The sequence below is a fragment of the Lynx rufus genome, unplaced genomic scaffold, assembly GCF_022079265.1.
Source record: "Lynx rufus isolate CCGP_SWC_20201006 ecotype Redwood Valley unplaced genomic scaffold, mLynRuf1.p SCAF_2, whole genome shotgun sequence".
NCBI lineage: Eukaryota > Metazoa > Chordata > Mammalia > Carnivora > Felidae > Lynx > Lynx rufus.
In genome coordinates this window covers 130699662-130713309 of record NW_025814834.1, presented here as the reverse complement: position 1 = coordinate 130713309, position 13648 = coordinate 130699662, and positions in this window count along the sequence as shown.

The following is a 13648-nucleotide window of genomic DNA, read 5'->3' as shown; positions in this document are numbered from 1 at the left end:
TGGGAGAATTTCTTGGGAGAAACCTCGTCACGAAGACATTTGAACAGGCAGTGTTTAGCATTCCAGCCTCCCAGATTGAAAGGGCATAAATACAGGTAAAGGCAATCCTAGGAGGAGGCACTATAGGAAATGCCTTGTACTGAGTGGTTTGGGCCTCTTTTCCCTGAACTAGTAACTATAGTACAAGGAATGGGCGTGGTCTGATGAGCTTAATCAGTCGGATTTATTTGAGTTGAGGGTTCGGTCATCTCCTGAAGTATATGGGCTGGGTGTAGGGAGAGGTAGGAAGAATCACCTAACAAAATCTGAGCGTTATTAGGACAGGAAGGGGAAATGGTGCTTCAGTAATCAGCCAACGTATACCTAGTACGGTAGCCCGCATTTGGATGTACCTTTTTTTTTAACCATAATTTTCAATAGATTCACTTCAATTGTACACTTTTGTTCTTTTGATTTTTCACTCATACAGGTTATCCCTGAAATATACATCTCTGTAGTTCTCTTTGCACACATCTTTGATTGATTTCCTAGGACAAATTCCCAAAGTTGAATTGCTAGATCAAAGTATATGAATGTTCGACTGGTCTTGATAAATTTTCTTCCAGAAAGTTTGCTTTCCGCCAGTCAATAACCCTCATAACCCTGGGAGTTGTGTGCATGCATGTGTGTTTAATTTTTGCTAATTTGATTGATAAAAATCTGTGTTTCTCTGACAATGTTCCATGGTGGTGTGGAGGGCTATGTGAGGCCACAGAAAAGTACATCATGTGGAACTTCATGGAACTTCAATTCTTTCAGATTTACAGAAACTATTGTTTTTACATTTAATGATATCAAGATAGTGAAAAATCCATACAAATTTTATCCATAAAACATGACTCTTCAAAGGGATTTCCTGTTTACAATGGGATGCATCCAACTTCTCTCTCTTCCCAAACTTCCCCCTCATCCTAGAAATGCAGACTCACTTTCCTTTGCATGAGGAGAGCTTGGTAGAAATTTTGAAAAATAATTGCTCTTTGCCAGAATTCTTCCTTATAATCACTCATCTAACAAGTCTGTGAAGATGGGAGGAGAGAATGATAGCCCTGAATATAAGCATCTTATTCAGAGGCACGAAGTAGGAGAAAGATCGAATGGACAGAAGATGCTAAAACCTGACATAGGGGGACAGTAATCAAGTAGTTTCATCAAGGACAAAGAGATTAATCCAGAGCTTTAATGGCGGAGCAGTGGCCTATCATTTCCAATGACAGAATCCAAGGCTCCCACCTCCTGCCGTGGGAAATCCCAGCCTGCTATCGACAGATGGGCATGGAGATGAGGCCTGACTGTTGCAGGTCTCACGGTCATAGGGAAACCCTTGTTCATTCTCAGCACAATCCAGTCCACAGACGTTTTGTGGTTATTGAATGTCATTTATCTGATGAAAATGGCTTGAATTGTTTCGTTCATTAGAATCACTTGGTATTTGGAATGCAGTAAGTTATTTCAATGAAAATAAGAAGGAATAAGGAAAAGGCAATATCCATTTAAGTTCTTTTACAAATACCAAAGGTTCTATGAAGCCATCATGGGTAGGTTTTGTGCTTGACTAATTTTCCTAATAATAATAAAATTACTATATTTTCTTCTGGGCCATCCCAAATGTAGGAGTCCCAAAACAGGCCAGTAAATTTTGATGCATGGCAGCTAAATTAAAAATGTATGCCCTCATGGCTCTTCAAAAAGACAAAATACAAAAGAGACTTCAAAACAAAACCACCAAGTACTTTTCACTCAAATGAATACTTACTGTCTTGCTAACCTTTATGTGCAACGACTAAGGAGGTTGACTGCATCTTACCAAATGAAGAGTAGTCTTTCAGGCATGTCCACGGCAGGACAAGAACATGTAAGAGCAGGGTGGTTACATCTGGAATAATAGGATTAATTTTCTCCCATATAAAGATTAATGGATGCAATAGTCTGTGTGGACATTTTCTGTTTGTCCCTAGATCCACTCCTCACCCCACATACACCATAGAGGGCTGATCTGTATGGTCTGTGCCAACCAGAGTCCCTGACCCCCAGCTTATGATTGAGTTTGGAGAGTGGGAGGCCCTGGCAAGGGTGGATGGGAGACATTGAAGCAAAGATATTTATTCCCTAGGAAGGGTTGGGCTGAGGGTTGGCAGTGACCATCTCAGGCTGTCTCTCTCAGCTTCCTCCAGTTCTCCAGGTTCCCAAAGCCACTCATTCCTCTTTCTCCCTTGGGTCAGGGCCTTTGTTATCCACTCTTGCTAGGCCAATGTGGCTTCATCAAGCCTCACTGGTTTCCTTTAACCCTATGCCAAGTGTTGCAAACAGTCTTTCCATTAAAGTCTCCATGGTTCATGTGACATGTGTTTCTTGCTGGGACCATGGCTAATGCAGCTCTTGTAGATTCTATCAAACAACATGAGATGTAATTCCATAAATTACACAGGGAAAGCACTCAATTCTCCATAATCCACACTCCAAATGAAAATGAGTACTTGACCAGCCAGTAATTTATCTGAGTTTTTGGAAATGTTTTAATTATCTTTCAGAGATGCCTCTCTTTTATAAAAGGTCATTCTGTTTATGATTTGGTGTCCTTTCCAGTTCTACCTCAAAGGAACAGATAAGTAACACTTGATACCTAAGTTTACTCTCCTCTGAGGCCAAGGGTAGTGGTGTTTTGGAGAGAAGTACCTAATATTCAGGAAAAAATAACATGGCATCCAAGAATAAATAAGTCACTTTAACAATACACATCAGCATTTCATAGAATACGGTTAGTGCCATTAGAAAAGATATTTGCTTTATTTTTGTATTTTTCATAATAACTATATTAGGTGGATTAAGGGAGGTCTCTGGCATTTCTAACTCTAGTATCCAATGAAACATCAGATGTCTTCTCTGTCCTCTCAGTGCCTAGCAACTTAACATGAAAAATCCAAAATTACAGAGTTTTTAAACAGAGAAGATATGAATTCTTTACTCTTCTCCTTATAACCAGTCTCAAGAAAGAAAGCAAAATGTTTTCAGATCCTTCCCATATGAGAACACATAGGGCTACTATGAGAACAGGGATATTGAGGGCATTAGGTGTTGGACATAGTCCAAGTTATGCATGGTGAATTTTAAATAATGAGTCTGTCAGCCACAGAAGTAGAGTCACTATGAGTGCTATTAGGTAAGAGATTTGTTGTAAGAATTAGATCTCATACAATAGCAGAAGTAAAGGTCTGGGAAGGTAAACTGAAGGATAAGAAATAAGTTACCTATTAGCCCTCTTGAAACACTGGTGTGAGTGGACAGGTCAGAGTTTATTCTCAGGAATATCTGAGAAGACAAGCACATCTAGCTACTGGCCCCCAAAGGAAGCTTATGGAGATGTCTAGGAATCTATTATCTCTATGTTACTGTCACCTGTGTGGATCCACAGTCAAGCATGTGGTATTAGGTCTGGCACTGCTGTTGGTCAACAGGGCCAGCCAACAGGAAGAAAAACTAGAAGCTGAATGGAGTCAGGAAAAGCTGGAATCTGGCAGGCTCCCTATGCTTGTCTATGACCATTTATCTGACCTTGAAACTTTTGTGAGTAATGGCCACTACTTCCTTTCCATCTTCCAGACCTCAGCTAAGTTCCTTGGTTGCCTCTCATTTGGAGCCATTGAGGAGAGGATTTTGGGAAATGTATTTTCCAGATCAACCAAATCAATACACCATAATCCGACACAACTCATTCCTTGTCGACCTGGCATTTATGCACTCTTTTTTAAACAGACTTAATTTCTAAATAAAGACAAAAACAAAATCATGCTTCTGCCAAGCATGGTACAATTATTTAAAAATATGCAACTTCTCCCACTGAAAGAAGATACACAAAATCTCCTATGTCCCTTTATTTACCTCTTGGTAACATTAATTCCTCTTGCTGAAGAACTCCTATTTTGATAGAATGCAACTCAAATATTGAGATGTAAGATTAATCATTATGAACAAATCTTAGCTGGAGAATAGAAGAAATTGGCTAAATATCTTCTTTCTTCTTTTTTCTTTCTGGCTGTCTTCCTTCTTTCCTTCCTCTATCATCTATCTATCTATCATCTATCTATCTATTTATCTATGTATCCTCTATCATCTACCTACCTACCTGTCCATCTATCCATCCATCCATCCAAATACATTTATATTAAAGCAAGAAGGAAGGATTTATCCTACCACATTTCTCCTTTATGCAACTGGTCATGTAGTATAACTGTTATTTCTAACTTCCTTCTTCCACTATTTATTTCATATTCCTTTCTGCCTCAGCTGGTCATAACTTCTTGATGGGTGGGGTTCCCCAAACTTTATGCATGACCATTAATGGAGTCTACTGGTTTGATTTGTTATAGCTTTCCATTAATTTTTATCACAGGTTATAAGAATACTAATAGGCACTCCCAGCTCTGATCTAGATATGCTCTTTCCTGACCCAGTGTAAGAGTGACTTAATTTCCCCTTGATAGTATCAATTACCCCACAGGAGTAACTTCCCTTTTTGCCTGTTTGGTTCATTGTCTTGAAGAGCCCAAAGTGGCCAGGCAGCAGTCTTAACTTCAAACTTAATGGATTTGTTGAATCTCTTGGTGGAAGCATTACTACCTTGGAAACTAAAGACTCCAAACCAGCATGCCCTAAAACTATAGGGATGAAAAGCAAAATTTTACTAAGGAGCACTAAGGGGGTAACTGTGAAAGGACTCATTCTCATATCCATCATTTAACTCTTAGACCTGAAAATCTTGGCTATGCATAAAACATCAACCTACATTGGTCCCTGATTCAGGGTATATACTGCATCCTTGAGTACTATATACATATATCATCCCAGTGTTGCCAGCCAGCTGGAACCATAACTGAATCTTAAGTCTTGCCAGGTCAGTTGCTTCAGCATTATCAGGAATATGATAATACTGCTAATTTCTGTGAACACAAGACCATTGTTGCACTTAATTTGCTACAAAATAAATACCTTGGTCAGAAGCAATGGACTATAGAATAATGAACAATCCATAGATGTAAATCCATAGATGATGATTTTGGCAGAAGCACTCTGGGCAAAGAAGGTTAATCCATATCCAGAGTTAAGTGTTTATTCCAGGGAGAACAAAGCACTGCCCTTCTGTGATGGAAGTAGTCCAAAATAATCAGATGGCTGTCTGGTTCCCCTTGGGAATGGGGCCATATTAGCACTGAGGCTGGTTCCTGATGCTGGTAGGTGGAACACTCAGCACCGGCTATGATCAGATCAGCCTTAAAGAGTAGAATTCCATGTGGCTGAGCCCATGAATAAATAATAGCAATAACCAATAAAAAAAAATTAAACACTGAAATTTAATCAGAAAGCTAGACCTACTATGACTGTTATTGGATAAGAGATTTATTACAGAATAAGATCTTTTTTCCCCCAAATGTTTATTTTTGAGGGAGGGGGGAGAGAGAGAGCAAGAGCGAGAACGAGAGAGAGAGAGAGAGAGAGAGAGAGAGAACACGAGTGGGGGAACGGCAGAGAGAGAGGAGGACAGAGGATCTGAAGCAGGCTCTGTGCTGACAGCAAGGGGTCATGTGGGGTGGAACTCACAAACCGTGAGATCATGACCTGAGCTGAAGTCGGATGCTTAACTGACTGAGCCACCCAGGCGCCCCCAGAATAAGATCTTATACAATTGTGACAAATAATAGGGAAGTTACATCTGGAAAGGAAAGTTGGGGGAACCAAGATGGAGTCACTAACTAGTCTTCCTGAGGCACTGGTGCAAGGTAGACAAGTCCAGGCTTGCAGAGAATCTAAGAGACCTTACTGGGACTATAAAGGGGAAGGTTTTTGATAGGCCTATAGGAAGCTGTGGCCTCTGTATGGTTCCACGTCTATGGATCAGCAGCCAGACATTGGTTTTGAACCTAGGAGTCAGGTCTAGTAGTCAGAAAGAAGAGCTCGATAGAGAATGGAGAAAAGAAATCATAAGCAGAAGCCTTTGGGCACTTCTGAAACTGTTCTCTACATATTTGGCTACAAGACCTTCTGAGAGTAATAACTATTGCTTTACTTCTGCCTTTTTTTTTTTAACTTTATTTATTTATTTTGAGAGAGAGAGAAAAAGAACACATGCGGAAGGGACAGAGAGAAAGAGCGTGCACGAGAGAATCCCAAGCGGGCTCTGCATTGACAGCATGGAGCCCAATGTGGGGCTCAAACTCAAAAACAAGGAGATCATGACCTGAGCCAAACTCAAGAGTAGGGCGCTTAACCAACTGAGCCACCCAGGTGCCCCTAATTCTGCTTTTCAAATTTTGTACAACTTCTTGTTTTGTCAACACTACTCTGGAGTCATAAGAGAAATGGGATTCTGGGAAATGCAGTTCCATACTAAGTTGACGTGGCACAATCCTGCACAGCCCCAGAGAAAGAAGGGTGGTTAACCATTCATTCATTCACTCATTCAAACAATAAATACATTGTGCCAGTGATACTCTAGGCACTCATTTTGCAGCGCTTAAAACAGTTTTAATGGAACTTAAAGAATAGTGGGACAGATATAAGTAGATTTCAAACACTCAAATCTATAATTACAAACATGATAGTGTAGTGATGGAAAATAAGATGGGCCTGTGAGAGAAAATAACAGGAAGAACAATTTAGATTAGGTGTTCAGAGAGTACGTTCCTGAGAAATGATATGTAAGCTGAACCCTGAAAGATGAAATCTGCAAGGAAATGTTTTCGAGAAAAGGAAGACTAAGACATCTCAAAATGTCTTGAAAAAAGCAGAGTATACTTTCTACCACTTCTTAGCCTACCCTTTGATCAGGAATCTGCTCCAAACAATTTTATTTTAGTCCTTCACTAAAACTCATATCAGGAGTACCATCACCTCCCCCCCCCACACACACACACTTACTGTCAAATCCATTGGTGAATTCCCAGCCCTCATCTCACTCATCTCTATTGTTTGTGCAGCTGATCGCCCTTCCTTCTTGAAACACTGTCTTCACTGGGCTTCCAGAATATCAATTTCCATCTCTACCTACTAGAATGTGCTGTGCTCCAAGACATAAAGGGCTTTGGAAGGGCTGTGCTCCAAGACATAAAGGGCATCATGTTCATTGCCATATCTCCAGTGTTAAGAACAATGGAGGCACATAGTAGGCAGTAAATACTTGAATGGATTAGAGTTTGGGAAGAAACAGCTAGTGAGGTAGGAAAGGAAAGAAGAAAGAATGTATTCTAGAAGCCATGTGAAACAATTATTTCAAGAAAGTTGTGGTCAGCAGTTTAAATGTTGCTAAGAGTTGACTTTTGGATTTGGCAATGTGGAGGTTCTTAGAGGAGGTTTTGGTGGAGTCTTGAGGTCAAAGATCAGACTGAGGTAGGTTCAAGAAAGAATAGGATAAGAATTAATGTAAGTAACTTTAGCCAGCTGTTTTGAAGGGTGTTGCTCTAGAGGAGACCATAAAATGGACAGTAGCTGGAGGAGAATATGGGAAAGGAGCTTTTCTTATTGATTGATTGATTGATTGATTGATTTAAAAAAGGATATTTGTATCTTGATGAGAAGGGTCTGGGAAAGAAATAGTCTGAATTTGTAGCCTGGAAAAGGGATAATTACTGGAATGATGTTCTTGAGGACAAGGAATGGGATTCCACATGTCAGTGAATTAGTGGTTTCGGACAGGAGCATGGGCAGTTAATGTAACAGCAAGAAGAAAGGATGTTGATGCAGATGCATCTAGGTTGGTAGGTGTGGTGGGGAAAGTTGGTGAATGGTCTGTGATCTATCTCCGTTGCTGGAGTCTCCTTCTCCACCCAAACTGTAAACAATGGAGTGCCCCAGGGCTCAGTCATTGGCTTGTTTCTCCTACACTCATTTGCTAAAATGATCTCATTTAGTCCCATGACTTCAAATATGCTGCTCATTTCCAAATCTTGCCCCAGCCTCTAACTACAGACTCATACCCAACTGCCTACATGACATTTGTATTTAGATGGCTGCAGGCAGCTTAAGCTTACTGTATCCAGAACTGAATAGTTGATTTATCACCTCTCTTCCCAACTCAGCTGCTCATCCTTCACCATGTATATATAACACTAGGCACATGCCTAAACACTAAGCCAAAAATGTTGAAATCAGCCTTAATGATTCTTTTTCTCATCATTTCACATGCAAGTCATAGACAAGGCTAGCAGTGGCTTCAAAATATATCTGAAATCCCAATACTTTTCACACATCCTGTGATATCATCCCAGTATGAGCCAACATTGTTTCTCACCTGGGTTACACAATAGTGCTTTTATGGTCTCTGCTTCTGCTCTTGTCTCCCTTTAGTAAAACTTCTACCAACAAGACAGAATGATCCTTTGAAAAAAATATCTGATCATGTCACTTCCCTGCTCAAAACTTTCCACTGGTTTTTCCAAAAATAAAATCTAAAGCCCTTTCCATTATAAGGCCCTAGATTATTTGGTCTAAGATTAGCTAACTTATCATCTTCCAAACTTTCCTTTGTTCACTCTGTTCTAGAAATGCAAACCCACATGCTGTTTTTTGGAAGCACTGTGCCAAGCCCACCCCACCCCAGGATTCTGCACTGGCTCTTCCCTCTGCCTACAGTGCCTTACCCTGATATCCACATAGTTTCTTGGTTGGTTTCTTTAGGTATCTGTTTAAATAGTCCCCAGAGACACCTTCTATGGCTACCATGTCTAGAGTAGCAGTCCTTCCACTGTTTTGATTTTTTTCATCATATTTACTTCCTGATATTATGTCATGTGTATTTGTTTATTGTCTGCCTGCCTGTTCTTGCCAATATAAAGCAGGCTCTTTCAGAGCAGAGAGTTGTCTGTTCTCTCCACCACATATCTCCAGCACTCATGCACATAGATCTGTATTCAATACATGCATTGAATAAAAGGGAGTGGTTGAAGAATTTTGAAAAAGGAAATGAAATGATATGGTCAACAGATTGAATGGGGGCAAGAATGGGAGAGGGATGACAAATGGGGGCTCTTGAAATTATGAAGTTAACTTGCAATGAGGTAGAGGGAGTTGAAATAAGAAGAAACTGACTCAAGTCTGCCATTCAAATTTGTCCATCCCGATTTTGTTTGAGCCTCAGTTCCCTTTCCCATTTACAAATCTGAATCCCTGGCCAAATACTCATTGAATGTCTTGATGCAGAACGACAGAATGCTAAAACCAGAGGTAAACACAGCAATGATCAAATTTGATGCTTTCATCATACGTATGAAGAAAGTGAGCCTCAGAAAGATCAGAGGTTCCCCTCAGAGTTTCTTGGCTTGTTAGTGGAAGGAGGCAAGACAAGAACCTGCTTCAGCACATTCTCATTCCTGGGCTCTTTCTACCACTCCCACCCCACTAGCTGTATTACAGGATTGTCTTGGAAAAAAAACAAAGGTAATTTTAACATCTTGAGAACTTTGAAAGTGCTAATTGTTTTAAAAATAACTTATGAGATTACAAGTTCAAGTTGGACTTTTTGCACAATTTTAATTGTATTTTCGGCTGTGCTGAGAAGTCCCAAGAGAGCACACCCAGTTGTTTGAGTCTTTCTGCTCAGCGGCTTTGAACTGATGATGCGGCTGAGGCATCATTCCAGGGTGGTTAATTTAGGGTTTTTCACTCCCCTCTTTCCTTTATGCCCCTCTGGATATCTACACAAAGTCATCTTTGAGGCAGGACCTTAAAAAATGGGATTGTGTCAGATATTTTAAGGAAAATGAAAAATAAATCAAGTAATACAAGTAGACCAGACAGACTGGATTAAGGTAAAGAAAACAATTTCTTTTACACTAGTGTAGATTCATTTCATCACATAGCATTAATGTAAATTTTCTCCTTCAAACCACCCAGGCAACAATATCTCATCATTAAGTGTAGTAAACACTGAGGGCATTTCCCACCTTTCTACAAAACCACAGCAGACTTTTCCTCCCTTCTTCATATGATGCAGGTTTAATTTGCACAGAATTCAGGGAGTGTTTCATTAATTCATTTAAATAGGTTGCTTGTTCCTAATGAGCTCATCACACAAAAGTGCTTAGGAGTCTTCCTCTCCTGGTGAGAAGATGTGTGATCTTGACACGGAAGGTGAGGAAAAAAAAGGGGTGGGGGGATAACTCACTTAGGGCTGAAGGTTGATAAGCAGGAAAATAATGGGTAAAAGTGGTATTGTTTCCATTGGCAACTACTTCAATTTCTGCCAAAGTCTATCCTTCCTGAGCAGGAAAGGAACATTCTATCAAGTGGTGTGGCATCTGCCTCTCTTTGGTACACTTTCTTCCTCCCGTGCTACACCCTCTTCTACTAACCTCTGCTGAAGCTTTTATATTTTCTAGAAAGTTCTCCAATAATCTGAGTATATAAAAAAATTATAACCATTATGGATTGAGTCCCCCTCCCCATTCATATATTGTAGTCCTAACTCTCAGCACCTCAAAATGTGACCCTACTTGGAAATGGGACCATTGCAGATGTAATTAATTAAGATGAAGTCATATTAGAGAAGGGTGGGACCCTAACCCAATATGACTGGTATCTTTATAAAAAAGGGGAGTTCAGACACACACACATGTGAATATTAGAGTTATCTGCCACAAAACTACCAGAAGCTCAGATTCTTCCCTAATGCCTTCTGAGGGAGTCTGGCCTGCTGGTACCTTGATCTCTGACTTCTGGCCTCCAGAACTAGAAAACAATGAATTTCTGTTGTTTGAGCCCAGTAGTCTGTGGTATTTGTTGCGACAGCCCTAGCAAGCTAATATAGGAGTTACTTGGAGAAAAATGGCAAACAGCATTGATGTCACAGGCTCAGCTCTACCTCGGTCCATAGCATTGAGTGTAAGCTTTCTAAGATGGAAATAGGATCACGTCATTCCCCTACTTAAAACCTTCCTCTTTACTGCACCTACAAGACTGGCCTGATCTCCCTCTCTGACATCATCTCCTGTCACTCTCTGTCTTGTAACTCTCTCCAACCACTCTTGCACCTTGCTGATGTTCTCCCACCACTAAGCACTCATATATTCACATATTTCTTTCTCTCACTTAAATTTGGTTTTTGCTCAAAAATCATTTCCTTGACCACCCTACTAGATAAAATAATGCTCTCTTCACTTATTTTGTTTTGTTCCCCCCCTTGGTAACACCCATCAGTACCTATTTTTACATCTCTATTGCTTTGTCACCATCTGCAAGGATGTCGGCTCTTCAAGTGTAGGAATTGTGTCAGGCTCATTGTTGTATCCTCAAAGCCTAGAGTGGTGAAGTACGTGAAGGAGCTCAATACATACTTGTTGAATGAATGAATGAATGACTTCCAGATACCTGGGGATTTTATAATTTTAAATTTTCAACAGCTTTTTCCAAGGAATATCTAGTTGCTGCTTCCATTTTTCTGTTTCTGTGAGATTGAGCCCACTTCTTATGCATCTGAAAACTCTCCTCCCCCCCCCCCCCCCCACTGCAACCCCTGCCCCTGCCTCCTCTCTCTTTCCCTCTCTCGACACTTTGAGCCTTGGAAGGGCATTCCCTAAATAAGAAAAGATAAAGAAAATGACCTCCCCAAGGAGACTCCCCTCTCTTATGTTCTCCTGTATTCTCTGCAGAGCCTGGAATGCAGTAAATGTTGGTTTAAGGAATCATTAGGACATTGTTTTTCTTCAAAGAACTAAATTTTAGTCAACTAATTTTCTCCAAACTAACCCAGGCACTTTAGACAGACCACATACTTGGCTTAAATAATCTTTCAATTTACCCATCTGTGGTAAGCAGCCACTAGGATAGCCCCCAGTGATCCCTTCATCCTGGTATTTATGCCTTTACAATCTCCTCCCCTTGAGTGTGAGCTGGATTTAGTAATTTACTTCTGAAGAGCAGAATGGAACATAAGTGATGGGCTGTCACTTCTGAGATTAACTTATAAAGAGGCTAGTTTTCACCTTGAGTGCTCCCAGTCTCTCATCTTGGCTGGCTCATTCTGTGAGCATCCAGCTGCTATGTTGTGAAGCAGCCATGTGGAGAGGCCCCCATAAGTGAGCTTGGAAGCAGACTCTCCCCCAGTGGAAACTGAGATGACTGTAGCTGACCCCTAGATCAAAGCCTCATGGGAGATCCTGAGCCAGAATAACCAATGAGCTACTCCAATTTTTGACCCACAGAAAACATGGGAAAATAAAGGTTTGTTGTCCTTGGCTGCTAAGTGTTGGAGTAATTGGTTACATAGCAGTAGATAACTAATATACCATGCACCATGTTCGATTTGTGCTCCTAAAACATCATTCTTAAAGCATTACTAATGTGAGAAATTAACTCAAGATGCTTCTTCCAAAGGCCCATATACATACAAAAGAGGTTTTGTTTTTCATGTCTGAGTTAACTTTTAACATCTGTAACATTTATTTTTGTATTTATTACCTTAAAATTGTAATTAAAAATGGTGGCCAAGATGCAAATTTAAAACTCTCTTGTTTATACATATTATTTCATTTACCCTCATAAAAACCCTTTGAAATAAGGTTCTATCATCACCTCATTCTTAACTATAGAGAAACAAGCAGTGTAAGCAACTTGCCCAACCTCATCCAGCTAGTAAGTGGTAGAGCCAGACAGTCTGGTTTCTAAGTCCTCATGGGGCCTTAACCATTAGTCCATGTTGCTTCTTAGACAAAAGGTCAAATACAACAATAAAGTAGGCCAAATAGTCTTAACATCTAGCCCTACTGTAGAAGATTCACTCATCCAGGACTAGAGTTTTCGTGATCAGTCTTTGATGAATTCTTAAAAGGATTAAATTAGATAAATTAGATCATATATACCAAACATCTGGTATTCTACCTGTGCCTAAAAGTACAAAAAAGAGAATATCCAAATGAGAAGACAGATCTTAAATTATCATTGAAAACAAAGCAAAAAACCCTTTCCTGAGAGACTGTTCAAATCACTAGAAAATTCAAAAGTATTCTCTGATCAGACAGACTGACACATTTCAATTGCATCAGTACATGCTGACAGCAGAAGATGCAAGGGCTGTGATCCAGCCATGTTTCCACCTAACCTTGGATCTCAGCAGCTACCTGAATGATTCTCAGAGGAAAGGCCCTAGGAATTGTAGAAATAATTTTGAAAAATCAGCTCTCATGCATTGCTGTATTGTATTTGAATAAAGAGTGTTTATTTGACTTGGAGCCAGGACACTTGGGGTTGAGTCTTAACTTGGCCAAGAGTTTCAATCTGTGGGTTTCCATCAGTCTGGCCTTGGGAGGGCCAGATCATCCTACCAAGCCTCAGTTTCTTCATCTCTAAAATGGAAAGAGAATAAGGTGGGCCTACCTGCCTTTCAGGTGCTACTCTAAATTTGATGAGCTGAAGTCTGTGAAATGACTTCATGAGCCATAGACTGTAAATGTAGAGATGTTTATGTTTACTTTTTGTTATTGGCAGGAGGATAATCCATACTAAATGTAGACCATCTGCATGCCCACCACCTGTGGGCACAGAGCAGTCATAACTCAAATGTACTGCTGCTATGGCGGAGGTGCTGGGGTGAGTCCAGAAGCACGCATGCCCAAGCAATTAATCC